Source organism: Triticum urartu, chromosome 7 (genome assembly GCF_003073215.2).
Source record: "Triticum urartu cultivar G1812 chromosome 7, Tu2.1, whole genome shotgun sequence".
NCBI lineage: Eukaryota > Viridiplantae > Streptophyta > Magnoliopsida > Poales > Poaceae > Triticum > Triticum urartu.
The window spans coordinates 714,269,251-714,285,428 of record NC_053028.1 but is presented as its reverse complement, the minus strand read 5'-3'; the positions used below and the strand labels follow the sequence as shown (position 1 = coordinate 714,285,428).

At 44.2% G+C, this 16,178-nt stretch overlaps 1 long non-coding RNA gene across 1 annotated transcript; it reads left to right on the top strand.

Moving 5' to 3' along the window:
• Positions 1-11,175: 11,175 nt before the first annotated feature.
• On the top strand, positions 11,176-14,031 carry LOC125522160. Its single transcript, XR_007289644.1, has 2 exons — positions 11,176-12,931; positions 13,518-14,031. It is a non-coding gene; the product is annotated as an uncharacterized LOC125522160 (long non-coding RNA).
• Positions 14,032-16,178: the final 2,147 nt, after the last annotated feature.

Here is a 16,178-nt window from a genome sequence, read left to right as displayed (position 1 = left end):
ATTGTCAGTTACATGTTTTAAGACCTTCAGCGTGAAATTTTCATACTAACTAAATGTATTGTTTGTGCAGGATGGGTATGAATTGAGAAAGCAGTTTTTATTACACTTGCTAAAACATCGTGGGAATGAAGCTAAAGGAAACTTTTCCTGATATTGTGAAAGAATTACTTAAGCGCATCATCTAGATATTAATAGTTTTGTAATAGATGTTTAGTTGGAACATCGCTTGGTTTGTTACATGGACATGTCGTTAATTTTTCTTCATGTTATCAATTTACATTGCAAAAATGAACTTTAGTTATTAAATAATTGTATTTGTGTTTTATTGTTTGTACGTGTGGAATTTAACATGTAACTCTTGTAAACTATTTCAAAAGTCCGTAGCAACGCACGGACACTCTACTAGTTAGTACTAGTATACGTCTCTGACAAAGGAATCGATCGGAGACTGGTGCTCGTCGTCCGTCAGGCTGGACGTACCGAGCGGGCTTTTCGGCCCGCTCGTGGCCCGTTCGGTCTTGGCCCGCTCGGTCCTAGCTCGCTACATAAAATGGACGGTCCGGTTTGCCATATTAGGCCCGAAAAGTTCTCGGTCTGGTCCGGTCTTTAACCGGTCCAACCGAGTGGACCGAGAAAATATAGTCATCGCTGTTGCCGTTCCTCGTCGTCGTGGCCACCGGCAGACCTGGGCTGAACCACCGTGTCCCTGAGCTTGCCCACAGCTTCCTTCCTCTCCTCCCCGTGCCCCGTGGCCTCTTGCCGCCGCTCGCCGTCGCTGCCGTGCGTGCACCGCCGCCGTTCTCGAGTTCTCGACCATGCCGTCGACCCCAACTGTCGGACGAATTCATGCCATGGCTGGGGATTTCAGTGCCATGGCACGGCAAGTACTATTTTTTTGGACTGTGGGATAAACGCCTGGCCGTGATTTTCGGATCGCCGCCAGCCGTTTCCGCACAGCACGCACGCAAAGGAATGCTCCCCCGTAATTTTCTCGTCCATCAAATGAGACAATTATTGTTTTAGAAGGAGCTAGATTTAGTACCGGACACTTCCTATAATCACGCGCCATCCACGGTGCCGTTTCTTTTGCAGTGTTTTTCAGTCGATCAGAAAATAGGAAGTACGAGGGAAACAAGGTTGGTTCCAAAAATTACGGCACCATCTAACGATTATCTACACGTCCGATTTGTGCCGCTAATCCCGGCAAGGCCAGCGCACTGCAAATCGTGGGTTCATGCACTCGCTATATTACTTGCATGCAACACAAAAACTGGCAATGAATAAACATGTTCACGTTCATGACTAACAGCCGCGCCGCCCACGCACTACCCATGGCACGTCGCCCACCTCGAGCGGCGCTCACGATGTCGTCCACCTCTCGCCAGAGCACTCCTGCACGTCGCCTACCTCACCGCTGCTCCCGCGCACCTCGTTACTGATGGTGGTTGGCCGGTCCGCTCAGGCCGGCCCGGGCTTTGCCTCCACCGGTCCGGTCCTAGAAAACAGGACCGCAAGCCTGGTCGGTCTGGTCCGGTCCGGACCGCCGCCGGCCGGTCCAAACAGTGGATCGGTCAGGGACCGGACCGGCCCGGACCGTGTCCATCCTGAGTCGTCCGTCGTCGATCGTCACCGTCGCCAGAAAGTACTTGGCGCCGATCTGGGTCAACAATTGGTATCAGAGCAAGGTTGATCTTCTAGTAACGGAGGATCATGGCGGACGACGAGAAGAACAAGCAGTTGGTGGAGTACTCCGGTGCGGCTAAAGTATTTGCTGCTCCGGTGAGTTCGTCGTACCCACGGTTTGATCGCGAGAACTTCGGGGTCTGGAAGGCCCTCATGGAGTATGGTCTCCGCGCCAACGAGCTATGGGACGCGGTTGATCCAGGAGGCGACGCGTTCAAGAAGGTGGGAGCCGAGCACCGGAAGGATCGGCAGGCGGCGTCGACGATTTACTCGGTAATGCCGATGGATGTCCTCCAGCACCTGATCACCAAAGAAACGGCGAAGGAGGTGTGGGATACTTTGAAGCTCATGTTCGAGGGACACACCCGCGTCAAGCGAGCTAATCTCCAAACTCTCCTAAGGAACTATGAGACTTTGGTCATGGGCGACGATGAGTCTGTCGACGCGTTCGCTTCACGAGTGGCTACTCTCGTCAATCGGATCCGTGCGCTTGGAGAAAACCTCACGGAGGCCTCAGTTGTCCGGCGATTCTTGCGCGCGGCCCCTCCCCGGTACCTGCAAATTGTCACGGCGATCGAGCAGTGCGTCGATCTCGCAACTCTCTCCATCGACGATCTTGTCGGACGGTACAAGGCTCATGATGAGCGTATGCGGTATAGTCTTGTGAACGAGAGGAACGACGAGCTTGTGATGCTCACGAAGGCGCAGTGGGACGCCCTAGAAAAGCAAGGCGGATCCAGGAGCAGCAGCAAGAAGAAGGGGAAGTAACATTCAGTGAGAAAGAACTTACCGACTCGGACGACGACTCGGACGATGAGGCTGCACCACCACCGAGGAGAAAGTTTGACATCAGGAAAGTGAGGTGTTATAACTGTGGCCTCCTCGGTCACTTCAAGGTTGACTGCGAGGAAGCACCGAAGCAGAAGGCACTCATTGCCCAGCAAGGAGATGATGGTGACATGATGTTGATGTGTAAACTGGTGGACGAGAAGGATCCAGACTCTCAAGCATTGACTAAAGAAATTGTCGAGCTTGCGGAAGAAAAAGTTTGCCATCATGATTGTGGTTCGGACACCTGTGTCGAAGCTACAGATGCGGGGAGTGATTCCGAAACTTATGTCAGTGCTATGGACGTAAGTGCCAACTTTGCTGGAGCGGATGCGGTGATAGCTGCGTGTGCGCGGCCATGGAGAAGCAGTCTTTGTGCGACACGTCAGAGAGAGGCCAATTGCGACCGAAAGAGCAGTTCAGAAAATCTGAAGATAAACGAAGACGTGGCTTCAGAAGTCCACGACCGAAGGCGTCTCGATGTGGTCGTGTCAAAAGATCGCAGGGCAAGTCGAGATGTGCGGCAAGTTACGCTCGGACCAGAAGAGTTTGCTGAGTACATGAAGCCAGCCTGTTCGGCTAGGAGTGCAGGCGTCATGAGTTGTAGCGCACTGGACAAGACTAGTCCAAGCAGAAGTGGAGGTGCTGCACCCGGTAGGTCGCTCGTGCCGTCGATCGACGCGAGCGTTGCATCGCGCAGTAGATCGGGCGAGTCAGAAAAAGGTGTGCATGTTGCGCCAAGTTCATCATTAGGCAGCCCATTCGGTGGAGGAGGTACATCCACGGGAGCCTTTGTAGGCCTTTCCAACATGCTAGAAGGTGGGCATGGTTCAAAAAAAGGACACGCGTCAGAAGGTGCTGCACTTGGGCACACAGAAGTTAACCTAGTGGCTGATGGTCAGGAAAGTAGCAGCCCAAGAGTTGCACGTTCTTCACCAGAGAGCAGTTTGAAAGGGCCAGGAATGCCAGGAATCGGAGCTTTGACATCTCCAAAAGTAATTTGGTTTTCTCCGACAGTACAGAAGAAAAGGACACGTCCATCTACAACCGATCATCTACGGCCGGTGTTACACCCACATCCAGAGAATACTCTTCGGACGATTGACCCGGCAATGGTGAACAGGAGTGGGCACAGTGTCTAGCAAGTGCCGAGAAACCGGCGGAATTTGAGGACGCAAATATGATGGAGTGTTGGCGTCATGCTATGGAGGAAGACTTGTGGTTGATCCGCAACAACAATGCATGGGAGCTTGTGGATCTTCCCAACAATGAAAAATCCATGGATCTCAAGTGGGAGTTTAAGGTCAAGAAAGATGCTGAAGGGAATTGTGTGAAGCATGAAGCGAGGCTAGTGGCCAAAGAGTACGTGCAAGAAGAGGGTGTGGACTTCGAAGAAGTGTTCGTTCCCATTGCAAAGATGGAGTCGGTGAGATTACTCATCGCTCTCGCGTCTCAGGAATCATGGAAGTACATCACATGGATGCAAACTCTATGGTTTTGAACGGCGAGATAGGAGATGTGTATGTGAATCAACCACCGGATTTCATCAAAGAGGAAGAAGAGCACAAGGTACTGAAGTTACACAAAATCCTGTATGGACTATGGCAAGGACCTCGGGAGTGGAACATCAAACTTGACCAGACATTGATTTCTCTTGGATTTGAGAAAGCCCCACTAGAGCATGCAATGTACAAGAGAGGTGAAGGAAGGGATCATCTACTAGTTGGCATATACGTCGACGATCTATTAATTACTGGAGCAGATGAAGAGGTGATTGCAAAGTTGAAGCTACAAATGAAGGAGCTTTTCAAGATGAGTGATCTAGGTCTTTTGAGCTACTACCCCGGGATAGAGGTACATCAAAAGATGGAAGGGATCATACTATGCCAGAAGGCATACGCAAGGAAGATACTTGAAAACCGTGGCATGAAATATTGCAATCCAGTTGATGCTTCAATGGAACCTCGTCTTGAGCTGAGCAAGAAGAGTAAACCACCCATAGTTGATGCAATAGAGTATATTGCAGCTGCCACTGCGGTGTGTCAAGGTGTGTGGCTAGGGAGGCTACACGGTGATCTCATGGATCGAGATCCGGAACAAGCGGTGCTCAATGTTGACGGCGAGTCTATAACTTTTCTACGCGAGGATCCAGTGCGGCATGAAAGGCGCAAGCACATTAATACGATGTATCAATATATAAAGGACTGTGTGGAAGAAGGTAAGATGAAGGTCAACTACATTAACACCGATGATCAAATGGCAGATATGCTAACCAAAGTTTTGAATCGAGAGAAGTTCTTGGAGATACGAAGAAGAATCGGCATCGGAGCTGTAACGTAACGACGTCGTGTTTAGGAGGGTGATTGTTAGAATAACCACGACGATGTGTGCGTGGCACTGTGTCCGGTTTGTACACAGAAACAGTCACCGGATAGGATTAGAAGTAGAGACCGAGTAGGTTAGCTTCTAGGCTATCTGAAGCATATTTATATGCGTGTACCCCTACCTCTTGTATATCAGACCGTGAGATTCAATAAAGAAAACAAGGCTCGAGACGAGCCTTTGGCGATCAATATTGTTTCGGCGTGTGCGTACATGAGCTATTAGCTGGAATCGATCAAGTCTGATCGTTTAGCTAGGCTAGTTTCAGCAGTAGTGCAATTAGTACTAGTATACGTCTCTGACAAAGGAATCGATCGGAGACTGGTGCTAGCTTTGTACGTGCACATCTAGCCACTTGGGGCAGGAACCAAGTCAGTTGGATCGTCGTCCGTCATCGATCGTCACCGTCGCCAGAAAGTACTCGGTGCCGGTCTGGGCCAACAACGAGGACGCCCTCGCGCGAGTGCCTAACTCCTGGGAGCAGGGAGTTAGCTGCAAAACTGGGGTTAAGTGGCTGGTTAGATTCCATCTTTGATCCGCACCGTACCTTCTTGATCCAGTGGCGCACGAGGATAGTTTTCAGTTTTCATTGAACGGACGTTTTCACTTGATACTTCGCCAAAAAGTAAACATCACATCAAGCAATACTTAATTCTTCTTATACGAACAAAAGAGCAATCTTTTGTTTCTTTTTTCTATTTTGTGTGGGGCCTTTCTTCGTTCTATTTAATTGTGGCTCTCATGCACTCAATATCGATGAGACTGGTTATGTCTGTGAAGCAAGATGGTACTGATTGAGCATCTTATATCTTTTGATACTTATCTGTGCTTTGTAGCATCTGCTGTGTACCCACTCCACCTGGAATACTTCACCTTTTCGGGGCGAGTAATTGGACTAGCATTATTTTTGCATCTTGCTGGGAGAAGTATTACATTGGAAGATATTGCGGCTGCATACCCTGTCACGTATGTAAGCTGTAAAACGATTCTATTTTTTTTTTCTATTTTTTGGGTGTTTGGATCAAGATGACTTTGACTGAATGCTTGGGGGAAACAAAAACAGTATAAATATGAAAGATTGCAGATCACATACTCAATATAATGGCTACAAAGAAAAAGATCGCCATGTTAACTGGTTCTGGAAGGTGTATCGTGTATCTCTGTATACATGCACTAAGTCATGAATTTTCATCTGGTTTTAACCATACCATGAAACGCTTTAATCATCTGCTCGTCCCATGTTCTCAATTTCTCATGGGCAATATACAACCTCTTACTTTAATTCCATTTAGATATAGGACGAAACATTGATACTGTGATCATAGATTAACCCATGTTCTCAATTTCTCATGCGCAACATACCATCTCTTACTTTAATTCCATGTAGATTTAGGAGGAAACATTGACACCATGATCATAGATTAATAGGTGAGGTATATATTTGTGGTACATGTGCACAAGAGATCTGCGGTCACAATCCTAATATCCATGTGTCCCTTAAGATCAATTCCACTTTGTAATACCCAGTATTTTGTATGTGTCATCATGTATATTATGTTCCCAATGAAAATGGTTGAACTGCTTCTATCATTGCTCATTTTTTTTTACTTTCTCCTTTTTGGGTCCAAATGTGATTTCGTGACCGAGGCAAGTGGCCAAACAGAGCCCGGCCAGCCTTGGCAGTTGGTACAAATAACTGACGTGATCTTGTGGCATTGAAGTGCCCATTATGAATGCATCATATTTCTTGCTTATTGGAGATACATAACAACCACGGTACTCATTCTAAAAAGATAACTGTTTTACTCCATGAAAAATGTCAATAGCTTGTTACTTGTTACAATTAACCCATGTCCGTTGTTATTTTGTGTAATGAGATGAGTACAACTACCTTTGTCTGTGTCCGCTGTTATAATTCACGTGTGTTAAAAATTTGAGTTCAATTTTTTATCTTGTATGTTATGATTAGCAAAGTTATCTATTCACACTGCAGGCTGTTGAGAGCATGCCAGTTGAGCAACAGAGGCAACTTCTCTTCTTTTGGACTTCAGTGAAATATTTGCCCTCAGAAGGTTTTGGTGGACTGAGCTCAAAACTGTAGATACACAAGACATTTGAGTCAGCCGACCATCTCCCATCCTCGCATGCATACATGCTTCTACCACCTTGGCCTCCCTCCATATCCAACCCTCAAGTTGATGCAAAACCAGCTGCAGTAGATCACACAAGAGCATGTGAGCTGCAGCTTTGGTACGGGTTATATGCTTCGTTGTGGAATCCAAACTGGTATATTTTCTACATATATACTCCCTCTGTCCCATGATGTTATTACATCCACTATACTTCCATGGTTTCAATGACATCTTATATTATGGGACAGAGTGAGTACATCTGAGTTAGTGGCAATCATATGTATCTCATTAAATCATATCTATTATTAACCACTTGGCATGGGTGGTAAGCTATATCAACAACAATAAACAATGAATAAAAATTAGAGCTTGAAAATAGTGTGCCATGTTTTGATTTGTATGTATGGAAGTTCTAGATTGATTTCTGCTGAATCAATGGTGGAGGCTAAAACAGAACCCTTTTTTGCATGGTAATACGTGTCTCATTCGTATATTAGTACAAGCCACATGTTTCCTTTTCCTATAATCTCTACTACTACTAAACAAGCAAACATATTCATCGCTAAATGCACTCAGTCTAACCTACACATAACAACCCCGATCAATTACAGCCTCACGATTAGAGATACTTAATTTCTTCTCGCCATCCAGATTACACTTCGCGTAAGCGAAGAGTGTGTTTATCGATTTCGCCTGGCGGAAGATTACTCTGCCAAACCCCACCTCCTCCCATGCCAGCACATATCTAGGAGGAAAAGAAGGCGTAATCATAACAGGAAACAACACGTCCTGGCTTCCTGTTGATAAACACGAAGGGCAGGTCGTCGCCCCAGCCGATCCACCTCTGACGGACGCGAGAGCAGGCCGCCGTCCTTGCCGCACCTCCGACGGAGGCGAGAGCAGGACGCTGCTCCCGCCGCTCCTCCTTTGCTGTCACATGTAGGCCGCGGGTCCTCTTCCGATTGTCATGGGTGCAGGCCGACGCCCCCGCCGCTCCTCCTCCAATGGATGCGAGAGCAGACCGCCGCCCCACCACTCTTCCTCCAACATATGCCAGAGCAGGCCGATGCGCCGCCGCTCCTCCTTTGCTACCCCAAGTATGTCACCGTTGAACAGATAGCACGGCTGCCGCTTAAAGTGGCTTAGCACTCTGCAGGTTGATTGATTTGTAGGATTTGAATTCATAGGATTTTTTAGTTGGTTTCTTAGCGCTCTATTTGGAGGAAATTTCTGTTAATTTCTGATTCAAATTCTCGTGGTTCTCCAATCTTGGGAAGCATCGCCGGAATAGGAGGAGCGCAGCGGAAGAAGCATCAGGCACGTGCTTGCGGCGACTGCGAAGACCAGAAAAGATGGATTGGTTCTCGCCAAGTTTCTACGGCTCACGGTTTTCATCCAGCTCTCTAGAATAACTCGAAGATGAGTTACCACGACTTCTACATCAAAGGTTGGATCTTTCAGCAGTTTGTTGTTGGCTGTGCCTACTTACTAATTTGATTTGACAAGTCAACCCGGGGAACTGCCGATTGGGTGTGAATGAAGTTGTTAATATGATTTTATTCGTGTGCGCTAATGATAGATCTTGCATTTCTCTACTATGTTTTTTTGTAAGAGCTACTCCGGTGGATAAGGCCGACGTGCACCAATGTAAACTTTAGATGAAGCTTACAGCACGGCGAGGAATAACCTTGATTTCTGCATGAGTAATGTACTTGTACTGTCGTGTTCCTGGACTACCAACATTTCAGAATGATAAGCATTATGCATTAGATTTTTCTCTGCATGACAATTGGCATGGTAGTTGCTTGACTAAATGATTTAAAGGCGTAAATTGATTAGAGAACATGTCTTGTGTTCTAATTTCTGAATCACATAGCTCACATCAATATTTTGAAGCTGTACAAGATTGCTTTTTGATTTTGCCACTAACTGCACCTGCACATGTACATGCTATATTTGTAGCATGTTGCCTTTCAATAAAAGGAATCAGATAAAAAGAAGAGATGTAACAAAATTAATTTTTCCTAACATGTTACCTCTCTATGTTATTGGCGATTCCAGTAGAATTGAATGTTGAGAATTGCTTTGCAGCCTGTGTGATGTACAACACTTACATTATTAGTAAAGAAGAATAAATTTAATCAAAGATGCTTCTATTTATTCTCTAATGATGTAATCATGTAACTTGTATGATTTCTCTTGCCAACAAGCAAGGTACTTCTTCCAGCAACTACTTTCGGAGGTCTGCTACTGCCATTTCATGGTACGCTTTGCTTTTGAAAATTATCAAAGGAAACTGATGCAGAAAAAAATTGTCCATGACTAATGCTAGAAATGCAGGAAATCTATCACCGTGATATTAACATGATGAGAGTCCAACATCCCGGTAAAAATTTGTAACTTTGGTTACTCAAAGGTGCTAATATATACTTATGGTATGTATCGTGGATTGCTAGAATTGATCTTTCCCTTTTATGCTCTTCAATACATATATTGTATTCGGCTATCTAGCTCTTGCTTTCCATACACTTCTTCAGCAGAACATCATCATATATTTTGCTTCTTAAAGAGACAATTTTAAATGGAAAATGAGTAAAGACATTGACTATTATCACAGCCAATAGCTTTATTTGTTGTGCTCTTCCGAACTGGAATACCCTTAATGCTAATAATGTATTAATTTTATTTAGATGACACCTCAACCCGTAAGTCATGTTTCTTGAAGTGTAATTTTTTTCACACTTCAAATTAATCATATAGGTCTAGAATAGTTTCTTCTTGAAATTAAAGTAGCCTGCTTAATTATGAGCGATATAGAAAAATCCAGTTCTCTGACCATGAATAATGTGGGAAATTTCAAATTATTTGATGGAAAATCCTACACAGTTGAAAAGTAAAATAGGGTATTTTTGAAACAGAAGATTCTCTGGCATGCATTTTCTAAGTTGTCATACTCTGCCTTCACTTGCACAATAACACTGCTCATAGATGTACTATGCCTTGACATGCACAATAACATTGCCTTGATGTACTATTTGAAAGGAATATGCAAAATTATATTTTCTCAAAGAATCATTTTAGTTGTCTTCTTAACATCAATATTTTAGTGGCACGGTATGCCTCACTCTAGGAACAATGTACCATTGTGACCGCTTCTAATTAAATTTTATATTTAATCATTTTCCTCAAAGCGCATTGAACACCCATGTATCTTTCTTGAATTGATGGGTATCCTGGACTTTGGCAAATACATTTCTGATCTGGTAGTTTGGCTATTGTTCTTTGGTAATTTACATATTGTTACATGTATATATACCAGTTGTAAAGTGCCCCTAATTGTAGCATTGGCACTCTGCTCACCTGTTTGGTCATGCCTGGATCAATATTGTGAGCATCCCACCATGGTCTGGCTCTACATGCCAAGGGCGGTGCGTGGTTGGACAGAGTACATGTTCTCGCCAGTGACGAAAGGATGAAGGAGAGCGTAAAGGTGATGTTGTTGGTTGTCATGGTGATGGCGCATGATGTGGTTGAGTACAGTTTGTAGCCAGTTAAGAGGAGAAATAAGAAGAGTTGGGTGTAGCTGAAGCTGAACAAGTATTACTAGAGTTACCTCCACATTGCCTGGAGCCTAAATTAGAGGACCTATTCATTCATTATCTTCTTGATTTTGTGACTGTTCGACAAGTTTTCCAGATTATCTTTTTATGGTACATGTTTTTTGTTTTTGGTCCTTTAACACAAGTTGCATTGCATTGTGAAATGAGTATATCTATTATTATTTATGTGATCAGTGGAATTTTCACAATACTACGTATCTGATCTAAACAATGGATGGAAATCAATTTTAGTTGACACGATATTTGAAGTTATGGCTAAATTGAACAACATCCAATATAGTTTATAAATTTGTGTGGCCATTATCATTTATATTAGTGAAGACGTGCGTTGCACGTGCACGCTTACTAGTAATAATAAACGAGCGATCGCGGCTGGTCGTCCGTCATCGGGCTTTTTTGCAAAAAAATCCCTCTGTTCCTAATAAATTGACCCGCAGTCCTACTTAAAGTGTGGATAACGTTAAGTTTTTTTTTGCAAAATAAAACCCTGCCACCACAGCCCGTACGAGAACACAAGGATTACCTCCGCTGCCACGCCCCATCCCTCCACCGCCGCGCCCCCATCCCTCTGCTAGCCGCCTCAACCCCTCCCTCCACCGCCGTGCCCCCGGTCCATCCTCTCCTCGGTGCCCGTCCTCGCTCCGCCGTCGCCGAATCTGGAAGAGATCGGAAGAATCCGCCGCATCTCGCGTAGCTGCTTGTCGGCCATGCGGGGAGGACGAACGAGCTGCTCATCGGACATGCAGGGAGCACGGACGAGCTGGTCATCGGCGTCTGTCCCACAGCCGCGCTCATGACAGCGCCCAGCGCACTCCTCCTACTTGGCGCCCAGTATACCTCCCCTACTCACCGGCCTCCTGGATCCCACTCCCCCTACCATAACATTCTGATTTCGAGGCAAACATAGTGTTTGATGGAATTTGACTATAGAATTGTTTTCTGTACTGCTATCGCGCTACGTCGTCAATTCAGGGTGTGTAGAAGATGTTGTCCTGGGTCTGTAGAGGATGTGGTGTGTGGCTGCTTGTGTGTATGCATGTATGTCGACCGTGAGTAGGCGGCAAGTATACTGCGATACAGGGGCATGAAGCAAGCGAGCAGGTGTGCGCGGCGACCTGCTACTGCACTAATAGTAGCCTTGACGGAGCACTGGGGCCGGCTCAACAGGGCATGCCGCCCGCCGGTAGACGCCTGGTTGTGTAAGATGGAGATGAACCCCGCGTCGTCGCCTCTGCAGCCTGGACAGAGCTCCGCCGGTGCTGGTGATGAACCCCGCATCTGTGATCGTGATGACGCTCTCCATCTACTTTCTCTAGTGGCTATAAGGGAGTAAAGATCACATCGTGGATGTGTTTTTCTTCAGAGATATGGCCCTATCGTTGTTGGCTGTCGAATTTGCGATGTAATCCGTCCCTATATCGGTGTATTAACCACTTCGCCCTCCCGCACAATGAGCAGAACAGAGCACGGCTGCAATTTACCCATTGACTTCTTGGAGTGATTCAAACCTAGGAAGCCTGCTACTTGTGCAAGCAACAGGGTAACAAGTTTCTGTTTTCTTACTGATGCACCTCAATTTGCAAGGTTAGAACAATGTCAGTTTACTTTATGTTGGTTTTCTAATTTCTACATATTCCCTCGAGCAAATCTAATTATCTAGGTAGTACGGAAAGCAGGCAAATTATGTAACTATTTGGGTGTACTCATGCTCTGCTATGTCAGATTGAGGGGAAAGAATTATTTTCTTCACCATCCTATTTTTATCTATATATAATGATGATCACTTTTTCCATCTTGTGATCTTCTTTGCTCTAGTTGTGCGAATACTTTGTTTGCCCTTTAGTGGGACTGAAATTTTCTTGCTACCATGAGTCATGGTGGCTGCTGTGGCAAAAAATTGGTAAGCCCCCTAAGGGAAGAAAATTGAAAAAAGTCTCATCCTTCTTACCATGTTTTATGTTAAATTTTTTGCTTGAATTTTTTTCTGTATAACCTATATCTCTTCATGGTTACTTTCTCCAGACATGCTTTAGCTGCAGCATTGGTCAAGTGGCTTGAACACAACTCACATGAGTCATCGCCAAATGGCCCTTTTCTAAAATTCGTTCCCTTATGCACTGAGAGAGGAGTTACTCCATGACAGTATGTATACATACAGATGCAACCAATGGAGAAACTCATGCAGATGATGACTGAAGATTTTTTCATGAATTTTCCAACCTGAATTGGCTACAGAGGTTGGGAAAAAAGGAGTTCAGGCTCTGATGAACACATGTTCTTTCGCAGGTGACTAACTGTTGGCACCTCTATCTTTACATTACATCAGGCCAGTGCTACAAAGCCCTTGTATGCCTCTGCCTGCCTGCTCAATGGACGATCAGATCACAAAAAAGTGGAAAAAATACTCATCAGTTTGTCAAAATATATGTTTGTTATCTTAGGAATGAGTATAGCTATCACCAGAGTACAAGCACATATTACAATTTTTCCATGAAGCAAACTTGTCTTATGATTATCACATTTTGATCTTGGAGTAATGATTGACTAAAGCAGATGGTTACTGCAGTCTGCACCAGTCCAGTATTTCTAATTACAAGTTTGAGCTCCATAGGGATAATCTGATTAGTGTATCACAAGCTTGTTGTTTCTAATTGTGCAAATTCTGTAGTTATTTTAGTGTTTTGCAGAATGCATAGATTTTCCATAACAGGAAGAAGTGGATGTATAACCTGATTTTGCTTTATTATTTGGTGCCAGTTGGCTTTGGAAATCCCAGTTTCTCCAGTATTGTAACTCTGTCAAATCGTCAAATTAAATTGATCTTTCTATTTGGACAACTTGTAATTTGTAATATTATGATTTTCCTTTTCAGAAACCAATTCAACTAGACCAGGACTATGTTTACTAGTCCTCCAGTGTTTGTTGGAATGAGATGACATATGGTATGCCAGCTAACAAGCAACTGAAGCAAGAAGATTTTTGTAATTTGTTGGAAAGAATGAGCCAATAAACCCAGGATGGCGAAGGATCCAATATGTCAGGACCAATGAGGGCATTGCAGAGCTTCATATTCAGTTTATTTTAGGTGCTTACCTACTTCAAGTGTCTAGATTACAGGAAACATGTTTCTTCAAGTGTCTACTTCAAGTAAGTTTCTTATAGAAGTAGTCAGTTTGATTCCATCAAAATAGTTGTTGTCTGATAATTTGTGTATGACTAAAACAGAGTAATTCTGTAAATCCTAACATAACTCTATCAGTCTGAACCAATTTCTTGTAAATCTACAATACAACATAGCCTCATCTGATCGAATCATTGGTTTCACATCAATACATCCTTGTGCATTCCCATAAGATCAATAAAATTCAGTTTGATTGTGTCAAAAACTTGCTGCTTGACAATGTGTATGACTAGATAGCAATACCTTAAAACTGCTTTTGGTTTTAAACTGAACTGAACTCAGTTTGGTTCTACAAAATATAGGGTTGTATTCTACTATTCTATAAAAACTGAACTGAACTGAACGTTCGGTGGGCAAAATAATAACAAGTAGAAGTTGTATGATGATGATTAGTAGGACTTATTATTATGACGATGCATGATGCGAGCATGAAGAGTTATTATATATCAGTGTGTAATGAACATGGATTGGATTGAAGTGAAGGCAACATGCATGTGGTGCATGTCGAAAGTAGTACTAATCCAAACTTGATCAAGTTAGGATTAGTATTACTTTCGACATGCACCACATGTTGCCTTCACTTTAATATAAGCCATGTTTAGGCATAGCAGTAGCGTTGGTAAACCAAGCACGAAGATAAGAGAGGACACTTCTCTCTATTAGCTAGCTAACACACCCTAAATTACCCCCTAAACCACCCCTTTCAGAAAAAAACAAAAATCTCAGCTCCTGCCAACTGCTGACGCGTAGATGCCTATTGGTCCCGGTTGGTGCCACCAACCGGGACCAAAGGCCCTCCTGCCTGGGCTCGCAGCACTGGCCATGTGGAGGCCCATCGGTCCCGGTTCATGTAAAAACCGTGACTAAAGGTCTAGGGCTTTAGTAACGACCCTTTAGTCCCAGATCCACAACCGGGGCAGATGGGCCTTACGAACCGGGACAAATGGCCCTTTTTCCACTAGCTAGTGTCCCAGGAGACGCTGTCGAAGGCTTTGGTTATCTCTAGTTTCAACAGCAGGGGGGGGGGGTATTTTGCGGCCGTGTAGTGCGCGCACACTATTCTGAACGAAGAGGAAACTATCATGGATGCATTTAGCCCCCTGAAAAGCAGATTCCGCAGGGGAGATAATCATGTCGAAGACCGCAGCCAGTCTCATCGATGGATTGTATGAGACTGATTGGCTTGAAGTCGCCCATGCAGGTTGCACCGTTCTTCTTGGGTTGTGTGGAAATATAATTATCCGCTCAGTGGCAGCTATGGTTTGGATATATTTACTAATCATGATTGTCATTGAGCATTTGTTATTATCGAGACCATGCGATACAAGGATCAACCAACAATATTATATGTGTCTAATATTTAAGGTCCTATCCAGTCAACCAATGCTTTATTTCTAGATCATGTCACCTGCTGTACGAGGAGGTGGATAGCACTACAAAGTGGAGTGTAGTAGGTGTGCCAAGTGCAGAGCTTTCTTGTGTTTTTTTTTCTTGAAAGAATGACAAAAAGTGCTTGTAGGTGTGCATGCCTGCCTGGATGGATGCCATGAAAACTGATTGACATGTTTCTAGGTTGAAACTACCAATGTGCTTGGCTAAAGTTACAGACTAGACCACACTTGCTTTTGCTGGTTTTGATTAGATTATGGAAAGTAGTACATTTCCAGAAAGATAAACTGAGACCATGCAAGGACCAAGCAACAATATTATATGTGTATAATATTTAATGTTCTATCCGATCAGCTAATGCTTTAATTCTAGATCATACAATGCCTGTTGTACGAGGAGGTGGATCGCACTACAAAGTGGAGTGTAGCAGGTGTGCCAACTACAGAGCTTTCTTGTGTATTTTTATCGAAAGAATAACAAAAAATGGTTTGTACATTTGCGTGTCTGCCTAGATGGATGCCACGAAAAGTGATTGACAAATTGCTAGGCTGAAACTACCAATGTGCAGGGCTAGACTTGCAGACTAGACCACACTTGCATTTCTAGGTTTTGATTAGATTAAGGAAAGTGCTACATATATGCAGCAAGATCCATGTCAATGCCTTCACTAAACGAGTACTTTTTTTGTGAAAGTAAATAAACTGAAATTAGTTTCAGATTCAAATACCGAAATCGCGATTTTCATAAGCCTTTGCTATTACTGAGACCATACAAGGACCAAACAACAATATTATACGTGTTTAATATTTAATTTTCTATCCAATCAACCAACGCATTATGTCTAGATCGTGTGACAACTGCTTTATGAGGAGGTGGATGGCACTACAGACTTGAGTAGCAGCCGTGGCAAGTGCAGAGCCTTTCTCAGGGTCTGAACGTCAAATAACCTGAATAAACCATTTG